General features: G+C 28.3%; 1 long non-coding RNA gene across 1 annotated transcript; it reads left to right on the top strand.

The window, feature by feature from the left end:
* Window positions 1-827: 827 nt before the first annotated feature.
* On the top strand, window positions 828-13,961 carry LOC142325626 (uncharacterized). Its single transcript, XR_012756582.1, has 3 exons — window positions 828-1,112; window positions 2,911-2,972; window positions 11,296-13,961. It is a non-coding gene; the product is annotated as an uncharacterized LOC142325626 (long non-coding RNA).
* Window positions 13,962-19,022: the final 5,061 nt, after the last annotated feature.

The raw sequence follows: 19,022 nt of genomic DNA, 5'->3' as shown, positions 1-19,022 counted from the left end.
TTTATCATACCATATACACGATCATATTTTTGGTGCTGTTTTTGACATTTCTAAATATGATTTTGTAGGTTCTTCACTTGCAATTTCACAAACTTGTGTAAATGGACTATCTATCACAATATTTTTTGAAAAACTACAATACGAGGAAGATGACCATAGACCCGGTGGGGGTACCCTTTCGGGAGGCCCCTTGGGCCGAAGCAAGGAGAATACGGTAGTCGGCTTGATGAGATAAATTTAGAAATAATCCTTTTATATCATAACCCCCTTATGTGCTCATTAATATTTCTTATTATTTATATTAAAACAAATGATCCTGTTGTTTTTTTTTTTTTGCTGATTAGTTACTTAAGACGGATAGGGTCTATGTTGTTGTAATTGTGTTCAGATCCTTACAGGGAATCGAACCCGACGCCTTTGGTATAGCAGGCAAGCACGCAACTTTCTGTGACACTAACGTGGTGACAATATTTTTATTTTTAATTACACTATTACGTTTTTTAAACTACTTTTTTATATTAAAACAAGTAATATTTAGTAAAAAAGAAAAAAATATGTAAACGGGCGCGCACGAGTGTTTTTTTTTATATCCAAGGGCAATTATAAAATATGCGTGAGTAAATTATATCCAAATTGAATATTAGGTACAAAGAAATAATTGAAAACCTTATCGTTATAGTTTGGGTACCTTGGTTACGTTCATTTGTTAATGTGCACATTGGTTTAAGCGAAAATTTAGTTCAGTTGTAAAATAATGTGATGAAATCTGTAAACATGAATATTAAACTGTCGGTGTTGGTCGGTTGGTGGTTATAAGAGATGGAACAATGTAGTCTGCTGGGAAGTGCATTTTAGAGGGCGGACTTGTTTTCGTAATTTATTTTTGCTGTGGCGTTGAAGGTTTGTTTATCTGGACGGTTGTTGCAGCGGTTGGGAGCGACAGTAACAATTACGTGGTGACAGAACGAAGCTTATGAAATACAGCAGTCAGTCTCGTGTTGTTTACGCAGTTAAAATTAGGTTATCGTTTCTGTGATCACTCTTGTTTAACAGTTATTGTCAAATCTTGTACTTTGTTCATTTTAGATACATGATTCTCATTATCGATCGAGGTAAGTTTTCTTATATTATATTAGTATAGCTTAAAATAAGTGTTATTACTTTTGTTTGCCTGTTGTAGGTACTTATGCGGTTTGGTCCACCCCAAACAAAACTTTAATTGTTATGACAATGCAAACAATGAAAAATGCTTAACGCGGATTAAATTGAAACGGAAAGATCTGATTAACCAAATTTTATTTGAAAATTACAAATGTCAAATAAAACTTTATTCCTCTGAAACGTGTTTACAAAAATAGAAAAAGCGTTATAAGGATACCTTTTACGCCACATGTCTATTCGCGCAAATATGACTGCAAAAGTTCTCTGTGGGTACCAAAACGTTGCTTATGCATTTCTTTTGTCTTTTGCCGTGTTGATTCGATGTGATTGGTGTATGCACCGGTTAGAGGGTAAACGAAATTTTTAGAACGATAAGACTGTAAAATGGGTGTATCCAAGATCCTTAAGATTTCTGTAAGCTACCCTAACCTAACTTAATCATAAAAAAAATCGGGGTGGAACAAACCGCATAAGTGTCCTATTGTATGTATCCATACTTATTGTGTAATGCATTTTAGAATATAATTTGCAGTCTCTTATTTTTACAAAATAAATTTATAACTATTTCTTCATATAATATTCGAACATTTCTAACACTTTTTCTATTTTATAATACCAGCGAAATAATATCCCAAAGATAAACAGAAATGTAACAAGTTACACGCACGGATTTAAATTTTAGGTTAATCGGGCGATATAAATAATTAACTGAAGTATAATTACTCCACAATCTGAATGTAATGTACTCTGAGGTAAGCGAAATACGGTTAATGTGTAAAAAACAATTGTTTTAGATAATCTAAAATCCTAGTCGCAAATCATCAGTCGGAGACAGATTCTTTATACACTTTCTGGACCCAAGCCGGAATCGAACCTCACATCTTCGATATAATAGGCAAGTACGCCTGTGCCATCGATGCGGTGATAAATTAAATTAATTTCTAGTTTTGATTACAGTTACAAAGCGATATTTGTAGTTTTAAAATAATATTGTGTTTCTAACCTAGAAAAATAACTTATTCAAAAATGTCAGGTTCTGCCGCTACAATTTTTAATTAAACTGTACAGTAGACTATAAAAATTATTATTTTTTAGATATTTTAATTAATTTTCATTTCTTTATTTACAGAGATACTAAATAAATAACAAATACACCTTAATCAAACCAGACTGTTTTCATGTAACATGACAAAGGTAAAAAGGCAGCAATACATTTTTCTTAGTCTGTTATTGCAGTAAATGTAAAACCTCTTTTTGCTCTTTTCTTTGATTTTTTCCTTTCATTCATAGAAACTATAATTTTTTAATTCATAAAGATAACACGCATTTTACAAGTAATTCACTGCAATCTTACATACTTAAAATGTATAATCTTTAATTTGTACCTATTGAAAATTGCTAGTCGATATATGTTTAATCATTTTTAATATGTAGTACATAGGGTTTCATATTTCAATAAATGTAAGTCGCTCGGTTTACAATTCTGTTTTTGTCGAAATCCAAAAGGTCGGTAAACAAAAAAACTAAAAAATAGTTTTTCCCTAGTTTTCTTTGAAGACGTAAACATTGCATTTATTTTCATTGCAGTTAGTTTTCTACATCTTCTAAGCAACATGACATGGTTGTACACTATCAGCATCCTTTCTAACCTTGCCGTTAACAACTATTACTCAATTTAACGATGTAAATTAATTTGTTACTCAAAATAATCTTGCTTGGATGCTTACTAAGAGAAATATTTTTTGATAGGTCTACCGATTGGTTTTTGCAGATAATGAAATACTATTTTGTGCCGTGGTCCATTACTAAAAGTAAGTAATGACATTTTGTTAATTGTACATAATATGAATGTGAGTTTTTGAACCCGTTTTACATTAATTATTTACAGTTGTACTTGATTCTAATTGTGTTATCTAGATAATATAAAACTATAAGTAACTCTTAAGGCTTTATGTTTATAGTTAACTTAGACCTAACGTTTTTGTGTACCTTTTGTCTGAAACGTTTTTACCGTTTTAATATTATTTTTAATGCTTGTAAACAAAGTTACTACATTTTATTATTCGTGCTTGTTGTTAGTTCTAATTTTCATGTTATTTTTAATATTATTAAGGCATACTGGGTATTGCTGCTGAATAAGAAGTGTCAGTAATGATTTACCCATCCTAGCTATCTATTTCTAACGGTCTGCTTAAAGTGTTTAATACTTGTACTTAAAGAAATGCATGAATAATTTACCTCTTCACACAAATGATTTAAATGTAAGCCTCAAAAGTTTTTGTTTATAAACTCAAATTTGTAATAATGCTATTGTGAAATGCATAGCGCATTTATTCGTTGAACAGCATGACAAAAAATGACAAAACTAACGTTATTAATAATTGAGTTTGAGATTAATGTAATTTTTCTTCCAAGTCATGTGTAGCTAATTATCGGCTCCTTCCTGGAATAATAGGAATAGCTGATAATAATTAGCTGCATACAGCATTTTGGAAGAAAGAGTTCGTTTATCTGAAACCGGTAGTCAAACTTTTTAAACCTTATATACTCATTAATTAAAATTAAATATAAAAAAACATATTCTGAGAATTAAAACTAGAATTCAGATTTTTAAAGGAAGATTTTTTAGAGTCAGTTTTTCTCCAATTTTGTTTATCGTAAAACAAATTTTAACTTTTCCCTTTTACAAAACAATTCAAAATTTATTTTTATTTGTGATTATAAGCCCAAGTTATGTCACTTGAACGCTTCTCAAAAATTCTACTTATCTTTTGATCTCAACGCGTGTAATAAATACTACATGTTAATTAATTCTTAATAACATATCTTCTCGTATTTTTTACGGTAGATCATTCTTTCCATTACTAAATTATAACTAACTCATCGGTAAGAGGGAGGCTTGGGGAAGATGATAGGGTATCATCTTCCCCAAGTTGCACTAATAGGGTAGTGCAACTCCTTACAGTTTGATGATTCCGCAACATTGTGCAGAGTAAGATCCTGGAAATTGAAAATTATAAAGTAAAATGGTAATGGCTGAATGATGAATGGCTTAACAAACCTCAGTCAAACCCCTCGCCAGCCTAATCGTACAGTGGAAATATTCACGGTTCTTCTTTTATATGTAATAACGTTCTTTTAAACCGCTGATTCTCAAACTTATTTGCCCACAGCTCACATTAGAATCAAAGCTTTTCTAGCGCCCCCAAAATTTTTAAACTTACCATCTGTTAAAAATAATAATTGTTGCTGTTTTTAAGATGCGCTCTTAAAAACAGCAATTTTAGTTAATGTTTTTAAACGTGGCATATCCTATTTCTGAGTTGAAACTTACACTTTAAATGAAAGCAATATAACGCATATTTATTCATATTTAGAAGTATTTTTATTAAAATTGCTTTCAAAAAAATTACAATTGTTTCTATACAGTTTTATAACAACAATAGTAATAGCATATTCAATATAACAATACAAAAATTAAAAGAGAGCTTTCGATTGAAAAATTTTTTGTACGTAGTAGGTATTTAATTTTAGTTTGAAGTATCAGGAAAACATAATTTTTGCCTTTTTTTTAATCGGTCATTGCCTTTGTTGACCGCCCGAACAACAATCTTCTGTGGGCCCTGTGAATGCCTCCAGCGCTCACAAGGGAGCATTATCACCCGCTTTGAGAATGAATGTTAAACTAATTTTTTTTTAATCGGGTACAAAATCTTGAACGTTAATTTGTAACATTGTAATTCAATTTCTAAGCTTCCTGTTGTTTTTCATTCTGGATTTCTTATCTTATTTTACTGCCAAAAAGTGTTAGTAATGTGCTGTATTTAAATATTTGTATATTTACAACTTTATTATTTTTTCCTAAGAAATTCCATAGGGCTTTCGAAATTTATAAGACTTCAGGCAAAACTACTGTTTTTTAATTTGTTAATTTCACTTTTTTGAGCGATTATAATATTTATAAATAACACTTCATGATGTTTGTATTATAAACTACTATCGTAGAATTATTTAATCCAACAGAAGTAAATGAAGAAGAAGAAGATCATAGGTGGTTCTGTTATTTAATCGGCTTAAGTTAATGTGTAGCATTAAGTGTCCTCAAAACAACTATGTTAAAATTGACTATGTAAAGGCAATCATTATTTTAAAAAAAATACTTTTCAATGTTTATTCGTTGTAATGAAATGTTTTTAAATGAAATTATTTTCATGAAGACGCTTTTTCAGATAAAACATTGTCTCGGTAAGATACAACTCTGAATGAATTCTGAGATTTACTATATTGTTTGTTTTGAAGAAGCCACTTTTGTTGTAATTTAAAAAAGTTATAGTTTAAGTTAAATTATAAAAAATAATTATAGTTTAAAAAAAAATGTAATTCTTAGGAATTCTTGAGAAAATTGATTTTTTGATCAAGTTATTTTAATTTGGTATCCTAATTTGGATGAAATTATTAAGCGAATCTGCGATCTTTTATTTTGCCATTCCTGATAAATTTGGTAATTACAGGCATTCTATTAGGGTAGTTCAACGTATAAACGTGTGAATCCTATTGTCAATGAAAAAAAGATGTAAACTAATAAATAAAATAATGTGCAAAATCAATAGCGAAGAGTGTTATAACAGATCGATTCCCTTTTGTTTCTGATAAGATAGACTACATTTCAAACATTTATAAACATATATTGTTATTTTATTTTTTTTGTTTGCAATCAGACATTCTAAGGATCACCCGTGCATAGTCCCGAGTTCTTTTCCAAACCGTTTCATTTTTCCCTGAACTTTTCTCTCCTTTCTTCGGTCCATTCATTGTGTTTCCTTTTCTGTTTCTCTGGAAATGTAGGTTCATCCACAAGTTTTCTGAAAGATTTCATCAAAAATTATTTCTTGGGAAATATTTAATAATTTGAGATCTTCAATTTTTTAGAACTAGTTTATTTGGTTTTCCTTTTTTTAAAAAAAGTTAAATATTTGTTTAATTTAGTTTCATCCATTCCATTCATGCGACCGTAAAATTTGAGTTCTTTTTCTAATTGTATAACTTTTCAAAATTTTGGTAAATTTCTTCCGATTTCCTTAATTTATTAGTATTATCTTTGAGTTTTGGCCTTATTTTTTTTTAAATAATTTTTTTGACAATTGCTAGTTTTCCTAAGAAGTTCTGTAGGCCTTCCGTACTGTACAACACTTCTGGTAAAACTATGGTTTTAATAGTGTCTTAATTATGTGTTTTTTAAAAAGAATTTTTTATTTTATGTTTCTTTAAGCTTAAAGCCACTTTAATTTTTTGTGTTCTGGCTTTTCTTTCTTTCAGGGTAATTTTACCTAAATATTTAAACTTTTTGACTCATTTGATTGATTATTCTGAAATTTTCATGATTTGGATTCTACTTTTATTATTGGAATTCGTTATATGATATTTGTAGCTTGATTTTATTTATGCGTTTTTCTAATTCATGAATTTTCATTCTCTTCATCTAAAGTCTTTTATCAAAGTTACCAGATCATCAGATTATGGTAAAACATTTACATTTAAACGTTGTGCCCCGTTTTTATATTTTCATTTTTATTAAGTATTTGTATTTTCATAGTATTTCTATTCTTCAATTATTTTTCCGCAGCGCAATTGAACAATATTGTGAGAGATCACCTTGTCTTACTGTAATTTTTATTTGAAAGGGTTTGGAAATTAAACCTTAAATTTTAACTTTTGAGTATGTTTATTTTATAATGTGTTTGTGTTATTGACATAAATTCTTGCGATATTTTAATCAGAGATTCTATATGAATCGCATACCTTTAAGAATTTTAGAAAAATAAATATTAATTCGGTTCTCTTATTGTTTGGTACAATTATTATCTTATAATTAATTTTTTTTGCAAATACAAAAAAAGGTGTTTTAGATTTTTATGTTATTTATTTTCAAACTATCTATGTTGAAAATACGTGAATCTTTTAAAGTTCAGCTCTGTCAAACCAGCTGATATTTTAAATTTAACATGCGTTTTCAATTTTTTATCTCCAGTAAAGAATTGTTTTTAATCGGTTTTAAAATTAAATACAACTGAATAACAAGCGGTACTACTTATTTATTCAAAGAAAAAAATCAGATTTTTTTTAGATTTTCTAATGTTTTACAACCGGACATAGTACCAGTCACTTCTGAAAATGGTGTAACAATTCTCAAAAGTGCTTTTCTTTTAAAGCAAAAATATTCCACGTAATTATATTGCAACTAATATTTGAATTACAATAAATAGACTTATTTGAAAATTATTTAGACTAATTTAAATAAAACGTATAAAAAATCTATACTTTTGTTTCCCGAAAAAACTCAATATTTTTTTATTTTTGTAACCATTAGGGTCAGAGGAAATGTAAACATCAATTTTAACTTTGTACCATATCGGTTACTTATAAAGAAAAGATGGAGGATACACCAATTGGCAATTGTACTTGTATATAAGATATATTTTTTCATAAATTTTAATTTTATTGAGAAAATTGTTAAGATTAAAATATACACCACCATAATTTTCTGTTATGTTTATTTTTAATTATTGTATGTTTTTTTTTTATATTTTAAGGTAAGAACACTTACTAATTGCATAGGTGAAATTCACTAAGATATTTTAAATTTTCCCAGAGAATTTTTAGTTTTATTCAATAAAATTTGTTGACTGTTTTTGGTTCTCTGAGTCGAGTTGGGGAAGTTGGGCATAGAATGTCATTGTTTAGTCGATTAAAAAATTGTCTAATCAATGTGATATTTTGAAGAATTATAAAAAAACAATATTAATTAGGCAGTTTTGTAAACCACATGAATATCACTGAAAGAAAAAAAACTGTTGTAGAAGGGATTTTAGAGAAAGTACCAAAGCAGAACATTATTCTTGCCATTATCACAGTAAGAAAATAGAAATGGAAAATAAAATAGTGTAAGAAAATAGATTAATGATTTGGTTAGTTTTGTTTTTCATTTAGAAGTTTCTCCGTATATGAACCTATGTTAGAAACGCACAAAAGCAAATTGTTTTTAAGTGATAAAAGACAATTCCAATATTTAGATTGTACATAAGTATAGATGAAAAGTCATTTCCACAGAGGTAAGATGTGGCGAAAGGGAATATTTTCAATTGTTCTACGATTAAATTTCCATATTCACTTCGACAAGCAAGCCAAAATATATCTAAATCTTCAGATGTGAATTGTAGTTATAATGTTTTATCGGCAAACATTTCGATGAGCCGGTTGTGAATCTTAACCGGTAACTTAGTAGCTGCAATGTATCCACTAAATGGATTCAGTACTTCTCTCTTCGAGGAATCATTTTTATCTTCCAGAAATCCTGCAACTAAATTTTTAGCTCGTGCAAATGCATCCTCATGCTATCCAACTGTGGTGAATAAGAGCGTCTTTTTCCAAATTTTTCTCAATATAATCGGAAGTGAATGGAAACTTCAAAATTTTTGCTTTGAAGGTGAATAATCCAGATATTAAGCTTCTTCATGAAAACATGAATTTCGTCTCGTTAATAAAACGTTTTTATCATTACCTTGTAAATTCAAGTCATTTAAATAAGAAAATATATTAGCTAGCCAACAACATATATTCATTTTTCTGTAAAATCAATGGTGTTTGTTTATCCTGGAAAAATAGTATAATTCATCTCGCAGTTGCAATAACCTGGTTAATACTTTCCACGCTAACTATCTGACTTTTGTACGGAAAAGAAGAGATTTTTTTTATTTTTGCCCATGTCATTGCGTAGTTTAGCAAACAACCTATTCTGTAATGTTCAACGTTTAATAAAATTAAACATTTTTACAGCTTTACAAAGAATTTTTTGACTGTTTGAATGTATCCCTCTTATTGCCCACGAAGGTCCCACAATCATTCTTCCCATCTAAAGCTTTTAGAATTGGTCCATTAGAAATAGACAAAGTTTTTTAAAAAAAACCTTTGACACACCCTAACTCTTGCATCCATTTTATTAAAAAAAAAGATTTTGACACGAACAAAATGCTTACATAGTCTGTCACTTTCTGAAAACTTATGTTGGCATGAGAACTTTGTTTATGGTTTTATAAGGTTCACAGGAATATCTCGTCATTTTCACAAGGTTCTTCTTCCATTTTGATTTATCTCCTTTTCTCCATCATTTTAGACTGTTGCTTTGAGTTTCTTTCCGATTAACGCAATCATTATTTGGGTTTTTATTCAGGGTTAAATCACTAATCCCAGGGTCAGAGTTTTCATTGATGCAAAGGGATGAACCATTTTCTGAATAAGTCTTCTTTGTCGCTAAACGTAGCTTTGTTTTCAAGCGATGCAGTTTTTTCAGAAGCATTATCACATTTATGGTGAGAACTAACATTTGAAACGCTTTCTGAATACCCCTATGAATTACTTGAAAATGTACTGCTGCTTACTTTGCTGTTTTCTTCACAGTTTGAAAGAAATTTGGATCTTTATCCGTATAATCATTGAATGAATAAGTGCTATTTTCAACACTTCCAACAAGTTCTTTAAGTAAATCTTCCACATCTTTACTGTTATCCATCATAACCTTCCTGGTATTTTTAATACAAATTCCTTTTTTCACTTAAGTGATAAACAAAAATTAGTAGTACATTAAAAAAAAATTAAAATGACCTCTTAAGCTAACATGCAATGTAGTAACAAGAAGACACTAACATGAGAAGCTACTCATTGCACAGGTTAAAAATAGAGTGAACATAAAAAAATGTTTCCCTACAACTATCAATGGTACTACCAACTGCATCGATGAGGGTGTTATTATTATTATACCAAAACTCACTGATATTGACTTCTTACACGAATCAAATTACCTTATTTTTACACTTACAGATTTTCTCTTGTTTTAATGATGATATGCAGTTAATGACTTTTTTTTTCTTAAAAACTACACGAAAAATTATCTCAATAAAATACAGAATTTTTGAAATTTTGACTTTTGGTATGATAGCAACAATATTGTTCTACTGTTTAATAAAGGGGTTTTCTTTTGAAAATGAGTTGAACATATTTTAAATATCCAAAAATACTTTTACAGTTGACATAGTCTTACTGTTAGTAAACATCACTAACATTAAGACTTTGGATATTACTGGTTTCTGATATAATTTAAACTTTAAATTAAATCGGTAGAGAAATAATGGAAGGTAGTAGTAGGAAAATTAAAAATTTTAATTTCATTGATTCAAATAAAAAAGGCTTTAAACTTTTAATAATGAGTTATTAAATTAATATTATTTTATGAAACATTTTCCAAACGAGTGAACAATACAAATTAGAATACAATGTTTGGGATTGTACCAAGAATAAATGTTATCAAAATTTGAACCGTTAAGGTTTACAAAAGAAATAGTGTGTATTAAAAAAGATTGAGTGATGTAAGATTCACAAATGATAATAAAAACATATGCTATTACTAGGAAAAATTATTGTTCAGCTGTCTGTTAAGTATCAGAAATGGAAATTTGTAAAACTTAAACTAACTTGAATTAAAAAACCGAATATGTGTATCATGTTTAAGCAAAATTTGTGTCGTGCTTCTAAACAAGAAATAAACATTTCTGTCGGAGTAGTTTTCTGTTTGAGTATACAAACTTTTTTTCCTCAAACAGTTTCTTTCTTAAACAGAAACATCTCTGTTTGAGTACTTTGACAGTAAAAAAATTTTTGTACTATTTTTTTAAATACTTCAAAAGGTGTAATTGCCCTAAAGTACAACTACGGTTTGGAAACCAAAACATCAAAGAGGTGGAAAAAAATCTTCTTATTCTGAAGTTTGTCCTGTAGGATCTAGAAAAAAATGAATTTTTTGTAAGTATTTTGAGAATCTGTAATATGAAGTAATTTGAGAATGGGTTAAAAGAAACTGTAGGAGGCATTGGTCAGTAATTCAAGGGTGCTTCACATGCTCATGTATTAACTTATGTATGAATTTTTGGTGAGATGTGCTGTAAATTTTGTTCCTCAATACTCCTATCTCTTGTAAAAAAATATACTTTCATTTTGCAAAACCGTACTTAATTTTTAATACTGCTGTTTTAAAACAAAAAAAAAACTTTTACTAATGCACCTAATGTTTTAATTCTGTTTCAGGAAGCTTACCGACAGTGAAAAATGCTCAGAGTAATGCAGTAACAGTACAGGAAAATAATTTGTAAGAGATAAGCCAGAATAATGAGCAAATTACCGAGTATTTCTGAAATAATTTTTCCCTCTAGACAGCACTTTCAGAGGACAAAATTTACAAGGAAGGTAACTGGAATATTTACAAACTGGTAACTGAAGATTTTTGTTTAATACTTATGTTGAGATAATCAGCATTTGAAATTATTTTTACTCAAATTATTTTCAGTAATCAAAATAATTTAATGGTGTTAACCGTGTTAATTAGACAGAGGATCTAAAAGAAATATCTGATGTCGACACCATATGAATTCCTTCTACACCTATTAAATTACATATATTTTTTATATAAATTTTTTTTTATTGTATTTTAACAAAAATAAAAACCCTAATATTTTCCATCTAATATTTACATCTCATCAGTTATCTAGAATTAATTATAGTAATATAAGTTTCATACACTTCATAATTTATCCATCAATATATATATATATATATATATATATAAAGGGAAATAGGATAAACATGAAAAGGTTTTATTGGAAAATAAACCTTTTTTAGGTTTGAAATAAAAAACTTTGTTAATTTACCAATAAACAAATAAATTCTAGTTAAATTAGAGAATTTAATGTAGAGAATTTAATTGTGGGAAAATTGATGTAAATAATGTCTATTGAAATTAAACACAAATTTTAGAAGTTCAAATATAATTAGAAGTTTTTAATTAAAAAACAAAAACGTTTAATTAGGTTTTTCATAAAACCTAAATGAGATAGAGATCTGGGACCAATTTTATTCGATTTAGGAAGTACCAAATTTACCCCTCAATTTGTACGCAAAGAATTTTGTTACAGTTTAATTTCACAGAGGTAGTAGAAAGCAGGGCTAAATGTTTCACGAGCCGAAACTCGCTAAGGAATTGTTTTCTGACCTATGTTTTATATGAACAATGTTTTTCTTATTTTTGGCTATAGAATTATCTCCTGAGAGATTGACCTGCAATTTGGAATCACTCTGTATAAATCCTCTTTTAAAAATCAACAACAGAGACTGGTTTTTGAAAAGAAATTTAATATACAGTAAAAGCTAGCTGTGAGGTAATTCTTTTATTACTTACTCCTGAAATAAAATCCCGCAGTCGTTCGTCCTTTACAGTTCTAAGATTTTTTTAACACTTTTAACATGTATTTGCGAGTTCACAACGGTTTCGTAATCACTAAATTAATACGCTAGATCACCCTTTTTATCCCAAAAACAGTACAATCTTCTTTACTGAATGTTCTTCTTTGAACTTCTTTGGTCTAGGAGATAGTGAATGTCACCATCGCATCGAATGCTGTTTTTCTGGACATTCACATAACAAATTTAGCTTTCTTTTCCATTAACAAAGGGATCAAATAATCCATCACCTTCATTTTTTAATGTCACAAAATTCGTGTGCGCCTCGTATGTAACGTTTTTCCTTGTACGTGTTGATTAACATCTTCGGTGTTTATGCCAATACGTAAAGTAGCTTTAATTCAGCTTATAAGAGAGTGTTTCATTATACTTTTTTTTCTTAAATTGTAGATGAAAATTTGAATTATAATTAAGAAGTTTTTGAAACACTGAAATTTATGCATTCCATTCAACATACATATAAATATATGCTCAGCTGATTTTCATTTATGCCTTCTGTATTGTGATTTATTTATTGATTATCTTTTCATGTAACTTTATATTATTTCATGTGTTTACATCTTAAATAATTAATAAAACTTTTAATTTAAAAAAAAATAAAACTGTTGATTTATAATTTTACAAGTTGTTAAGCAGCCATTGTGTGAACATTTCGTTTTGTTTCTTATGTTATGTAGACTAATGCTTCTCTTAAATAAATAAAATAATTATTCTGCGAGAACAGTAAGTAAAGAACTTAAGTGCCATACTTATTTAAATATGAACCTTTTCTTTTATGAAAAATACATTATTGTTGTTACTATTGAACATAATTGGAAACATTTTCTGTAATTCTATACCTTACAGCATTATTTTCGGCTCTGTCACAGCTGTAAAAATATCTAAGATAATAGATTTATAATTTTCTTGTTAGAAAACTTAACATCTGAATGGATTTTTAAATTAACTCTGCAAATATCTTTTGTTGTTTAATACGTATGAACCTTTGTTGTATGGCAAAAAATCTTTTAAATATTATGTTTGTGATTTTTCTTCTTTATAATTTGGAATGTTCCATTAAAATCAAAGGAATTTATGTAGACATATATAAAATTCACGAATGTGATATTACATTTTGTGTTAGTGAATAACAAGATATTAATGTTTTTCATTGTACAGTAATCGTCCGTTAAATAATAAGATATTATCATTATACTCTGTATTATTATATACTTTGTGTATATAAAAGAAACATTAAAGGTAACAAATTTACCTATACTTTACAAAGGTTTGTTGTATATAAATTTCGCACATGGAGATTTTGTGCAGTCTTAACAAAGCATTAAAATGTGATAATGTATTTATGTATTGTGATTACAATTTTTTGTATTGTATGTATGTATGTTTATGTATTGTATTTACAATTTTGATTTCATTCTGTTAAAAAATAAAGTCCAATATTCTTTTGGCAAACACGAGCTATGTGTAATTTTATTTTTGTAACTTGCCCCAATCTCTTAGCTTTATTTTAAACGCGATTAGTTAAAACTATTTGAAGTATTACACAAAAGCTCTAATTTTTATCTGAATTCATTACGGGAGGTGACTTAAAAGTATGAGACCAGAACTCTATAAGGAGGAACAATTAGAAAATTTGGTTAAGCTTCAAATTATTTGAATCTATGAACTGATAGTTGATAGCTTCAAGCCCTAAATGAATAAGCCTATTTAAAATCCAGCATACTTTAGCCGCATTCTAAGTACATGAATGCCTAACTCAAAAAAGCTGCTGGTAATAACATAAGCCGATGCAAAGGTGAGATTCACAACACTAGTCGGTAAAGAAGACCACAAGAATGACTATGAATGTTGTAATAACTGTTTCAAATATATTATTAAATTATAAAAATATTACTTTTTAAATTTGATTTGCCATTTAAAAAATAGATAGTATCAAATTTTCTTTGTCAACTATCATGAGCAAAAACAAGTAAAATTGTCATTGAAGTTCCCCAAAACTGAAAAAGTTTAAGCAATCTCTGTACTCGAGTTGAAAAATGTTGCCTACCGTTTTTTGGGATGAAGGGGTGCCATTTTGGTTGATTTCATGGATTGTGGATCAACAATTACAGCTGACATTTACTGCAAAACGCTTACCAAATTGAGACGTGCAAAACTGTTGTTTGGCATAATCCTTTTTCACGACAATGCACACACTGCTGCCTTAACCAAAAAGACGATTCAAGATTTTCTTTGGAAACTTTTTGACCACTCTCCACATAGTCCTGACCTTGCGTCTAGCGACTACTTCTTGCATTTGAAAAAGCGGCTTGGAAATGACAGTTTGAAAATGACTAACTCAAGGCTACCATTGTCAACTGGTTCAATTCCCTGAGGGTGAACTTCTATGCAGAGGGATTAAAGAATGCGGTGCAGCATTACAAAAAGTGCTTAGAACTGAATGGCGATTATGGGGAAAAGTGAAGTAGATATGTAGTAAACTAAAACTGTAAGTAAAAACCTTTTCTCACGTTAATGATCAGACTGCCCTTACTTTATGAATATGCCTCGTAATTACAAAATGAAAGTTCCTGTGACACTATCTAATAATGTATCGTTATTGACAAACTCACAGGAAATTTAATGCACAAAATTGAAAACAACCACAGTGGCATAAACAAACATACAGTGGAACTGAAGTCAGATATTACACTTAACATTCTCAAGGTATGTTAAAGGGGACAATAATTGTAGGTTTATTTCGTTGCTGAAATAGAAGTTCTTCTGGAATGCACGTCTATCCAAAGCTGCATTAGTGACTATCAGAGTTTTTGCTCTCTTCCAAATTCTTAGTATGTTCTAATATTGGGTAGGGCTAGTGACATTTATGTGCATATTGTTAAATCCTTAAAACAGGTTCTGCTGTTTTACCTTTAAAACTGATATTCTTAACATTAAATTATAAGAGGAAAAAAAGGAAATGGAACTGAATACTAACTGATTTTGCAAATTCAAATATTCATGGAAGCTGATTTTGTAATAAAGCAAAACCATTAAAACTACTGTTCATCAACTTTGGACTTAGTATTATTTATAGTATTAGGGCAACAAACTTATTTTAGTTAACTTAACAGATTCAGTGATTGAAATCATGAGAGCATTATTAAAATTGAAGATAATACAGTTTTACATAAATTTAGTCAAGGTTTAGATAAGCAAATAGAAATTAAAAAAACTATTTTAGTATTTAAATATTTATAATTTAAATAGAATACCAGTTTTAAAAGTAAGCATCAGAATCCTTTTTAAGGCTTTATTTATATTTTTAGCATATGTTGCACACAAACGTAATTAGCCTTACATGATACTAGAACGTATCAAGGGTTTTTACCATTGTTGCGACATATTTAAAACTGATATAATACGAATGAAATTTATAGAATAAAATGAAATCTGTGCTATTACATTTGTAATGGAAAGACATGCAAATCTTAAAAATATATTTTCAAAAACACATGAGAGAAATTAAATATTTAAAAAATATCAGTAATGTAGCACATCATTTATTAAAAAACAAAAAAAAAGGTAACTAATAAGAAACAAGACATGAGTAGAATTAAAATTAATTATACATTATTAGTAATGTAGAAACAGGGCATTTTGGAAAATTATTATATATATTAATATATAAAGATACATTAATTAAAGAATTTACTAAAGTGAATAAAAAAATTAGACTTTATTCTATAGAGAATAATTTAATTTCAGGTTGACTATAACGGTCAAACCAGAAGCAATAATTCATATTACTCTTATCTGAATGTTGATAAAGTTAATTGGCTATTTTAAACTTATGAGAAAATGTTTTACTAAATACTGCATGCAGGAACTGATGCAGGGCATCTTTGAAAATATTATTACTCTATTAAATAAAAAGGTAATAGTAGAATATTTTCTGGCTTTGGAAGTTAAATATAAATATTCAATCAGATTTCAGAGTAGTAGAAATTAAAAACACATGTTTTGAAGATAAAACATTTTTTTAAATAGTATAATATATAAAATTCAAACATTTAAAAATATAATATAAAACATACAGTTGATTAAGGCAATTCATACATAGATAAATTCAACTTTTCTAATAACTTTGTGAAGATAAAATATAATTTAGTTATTGGACACACACATACAGGTTATAAAATTTTAACATGCTTAGATAATATAACATATTTCAAATTGTTATTATTCTTATTATATCAATATTCAAATCAGTAGAAAGAAAATAATTTCTTTGCATTCATGGGGAAATCTTTTAAATGGTTTGTTAACTGATTGAAAATGAAAACAGAAGGATAATAAGGTTCTTTCTTGATAAGCCGAAGTATTGTGTTGAGTTTCAACAATATGTGTGGTTTGGTAGAAGGGGAAATTGTTATTTTTTAAGAATAACTGATCATTCTTTTTATCAATGATCGCATATTCATGAACATAAACACAAGATAAGTTAACATTTTTATTTCTAGAAATTGATTTACAAGATTCATACTTGTGGGTACTAGATAATGATTTGACAGCCCATTTTTGAATCTTAAAGAAGATGGAGCCACAAAAATAATTATACTTTAGATGGAGATGTATGTAAGCATAATATATATTTAATAATGATTACCGTTTCAAGGTTAAGACGTTTTAAAGCAAAACAGAATGGTTTTTTTTTTTTGTAAGAAACAAAATTAATTTGATCATCCCATAAGAACTTAACACCTCACCCAAAAATAATGTAATGGAACACCCTGAAATTTTGCTTTATGGATAACAGAAATAGTACTGTTATCATTAATGTAAATTCTATTCCCATGACATCAATATGTATCCGAGAAGTACAGTGCAACAGTTCTATCCATATTAAAATTAAATGTTTACAATCCATCCAGTGAATTATTTTTTGGCCTGCTGTTATAAAATTTTCAATTCCTTTTAAATAAGTATTTTCAAATATAGATACAGTTGTGTAGTCTGTGAAGAGGGTTGCAACAAATGGCTCAAGATTTTGAGGCAGATCATTAAAAAATTTGTTGATGTTTTGTGGTTTGTTAATACATTTGACCAGTCGGCATTCAAAGATAAATACATAAGCTTAAATAAATACTGCAGGCGCTATTTACATACTGTAAAACAAAGCATATAAGAATTATTCTGCAAATATACCAAGTAAATATAAAGCTGCAGTCAGCAATTAAGAGCGAGAGTAAACTAGGAAAAAATATTTGTAAATCTGTTTCAACAATATTTAAATTGATCATTTTGTTAAAACATAAATAATATGGGAATGTTATTCAAAAAAGATAAAAATAAATTACCTGTATCTCTTGGGTGTTGATTGTAGGGTAACGGTAAATTTTGTGAAAAAAAATATTTTTCAAGTTTGAAAAAAGCACAATTTTTATGGTCTTCCTAACTATTTTGTTCCCACCTATCATCTAAACCCTTTGACTTGTTAAAAAAATAATGTTCTTGTTTCACATGCTTCCTGGTTTATTACAGATTTAAACGATGCGTGTTTAATAAAAGATAGGGAAACTTAATAATTATGAACTAGTAAAAAAAAAGTAGGGAGTGTGTATACAATCAGGTCATTCAGCACATAAAAAAAAAACAAATAATTTTGTACTAGTAGAATTATAGTTAACTGCAGTATAATATACTGTATATACTAGGTTCATTCCTTTTCAGTGCTATAATGAATGACTTAAATCAGTTTTGTAGCCTGATAGAATACAACTTTAATTTATTAATTCAACTAAAATAAATCTCACCATAAGATTTAATGGTGCATAGCATTAATGGTTTTTAGTTTAGTATTAAACGAAGGAGAGATGCAAAAGAAAATATTGCCTGACTTAAGAATGCTGGAAAATGAGGTTGGCAAAGTTAAATATTTACATTTTTTGTTTAGATCCACCTCTCTTGAACAACTGTTGTAAGGTTTTTATGTACTAAACTATTAATTCTTGTTTATTTACTAATAACATTTTGAGCTACTCTGAAATTAGCAGTTCATTTCAAGGCTATATAAATTAGAGTTCACACTTAAGTTTTGGGGCCAGTCACCACCGCATATCTGTGAAGTGCTGCTGTGTCAAAAAATTAATGATATAGAACAAACTTTATAATAAATGTTGTAGGCCATTATTTGTTAAATCACAGATTATGGCTACTATTGCTTTGTGTATTTTTTATACACTAAAGGAAAAAATAATTTAAATAGCTGCAGTCAACTTTAATAATTACATTCTCAGGATGTCAGTTTCTTGATCTGGTTCTAGCTAAATGAAAAACCAGTTAAACTTCAGTAGAAAAATATATAATTAATTTACGCAGCATTTGCGTACCAGGATAGTGTAAGTTCTATTTTAACCGTAAATAGTTAACAAATGAATAAATATTACTATTACCAAAAACAACATAATTATAAAAAAACCTTTCTTTTTGGTCAAACTAAAACATTAAATTAGTTCATAACCTAATTTTGTGGAGAA

Source organism: Lycorma delicatula, chromosome 5 (genome assembly GCF_047948215.1).
Source record: "Lycorma delicatula isolate Av1 chromosome 5, ASM4794821v1, whole genome shotgun sequence".
Taxonomy (NCBI): Eukaryota; Metazoa; Arthropoda; class Insecta; order Hemiptera; family Fulgoridae; genus Lycorma; species Lycorma delicatula.
The sequence above is the reverse complement of the archived record's forward strand: the minus strand, read 5'-3'. Positions and strand labels throughout refer to the sequence as shown.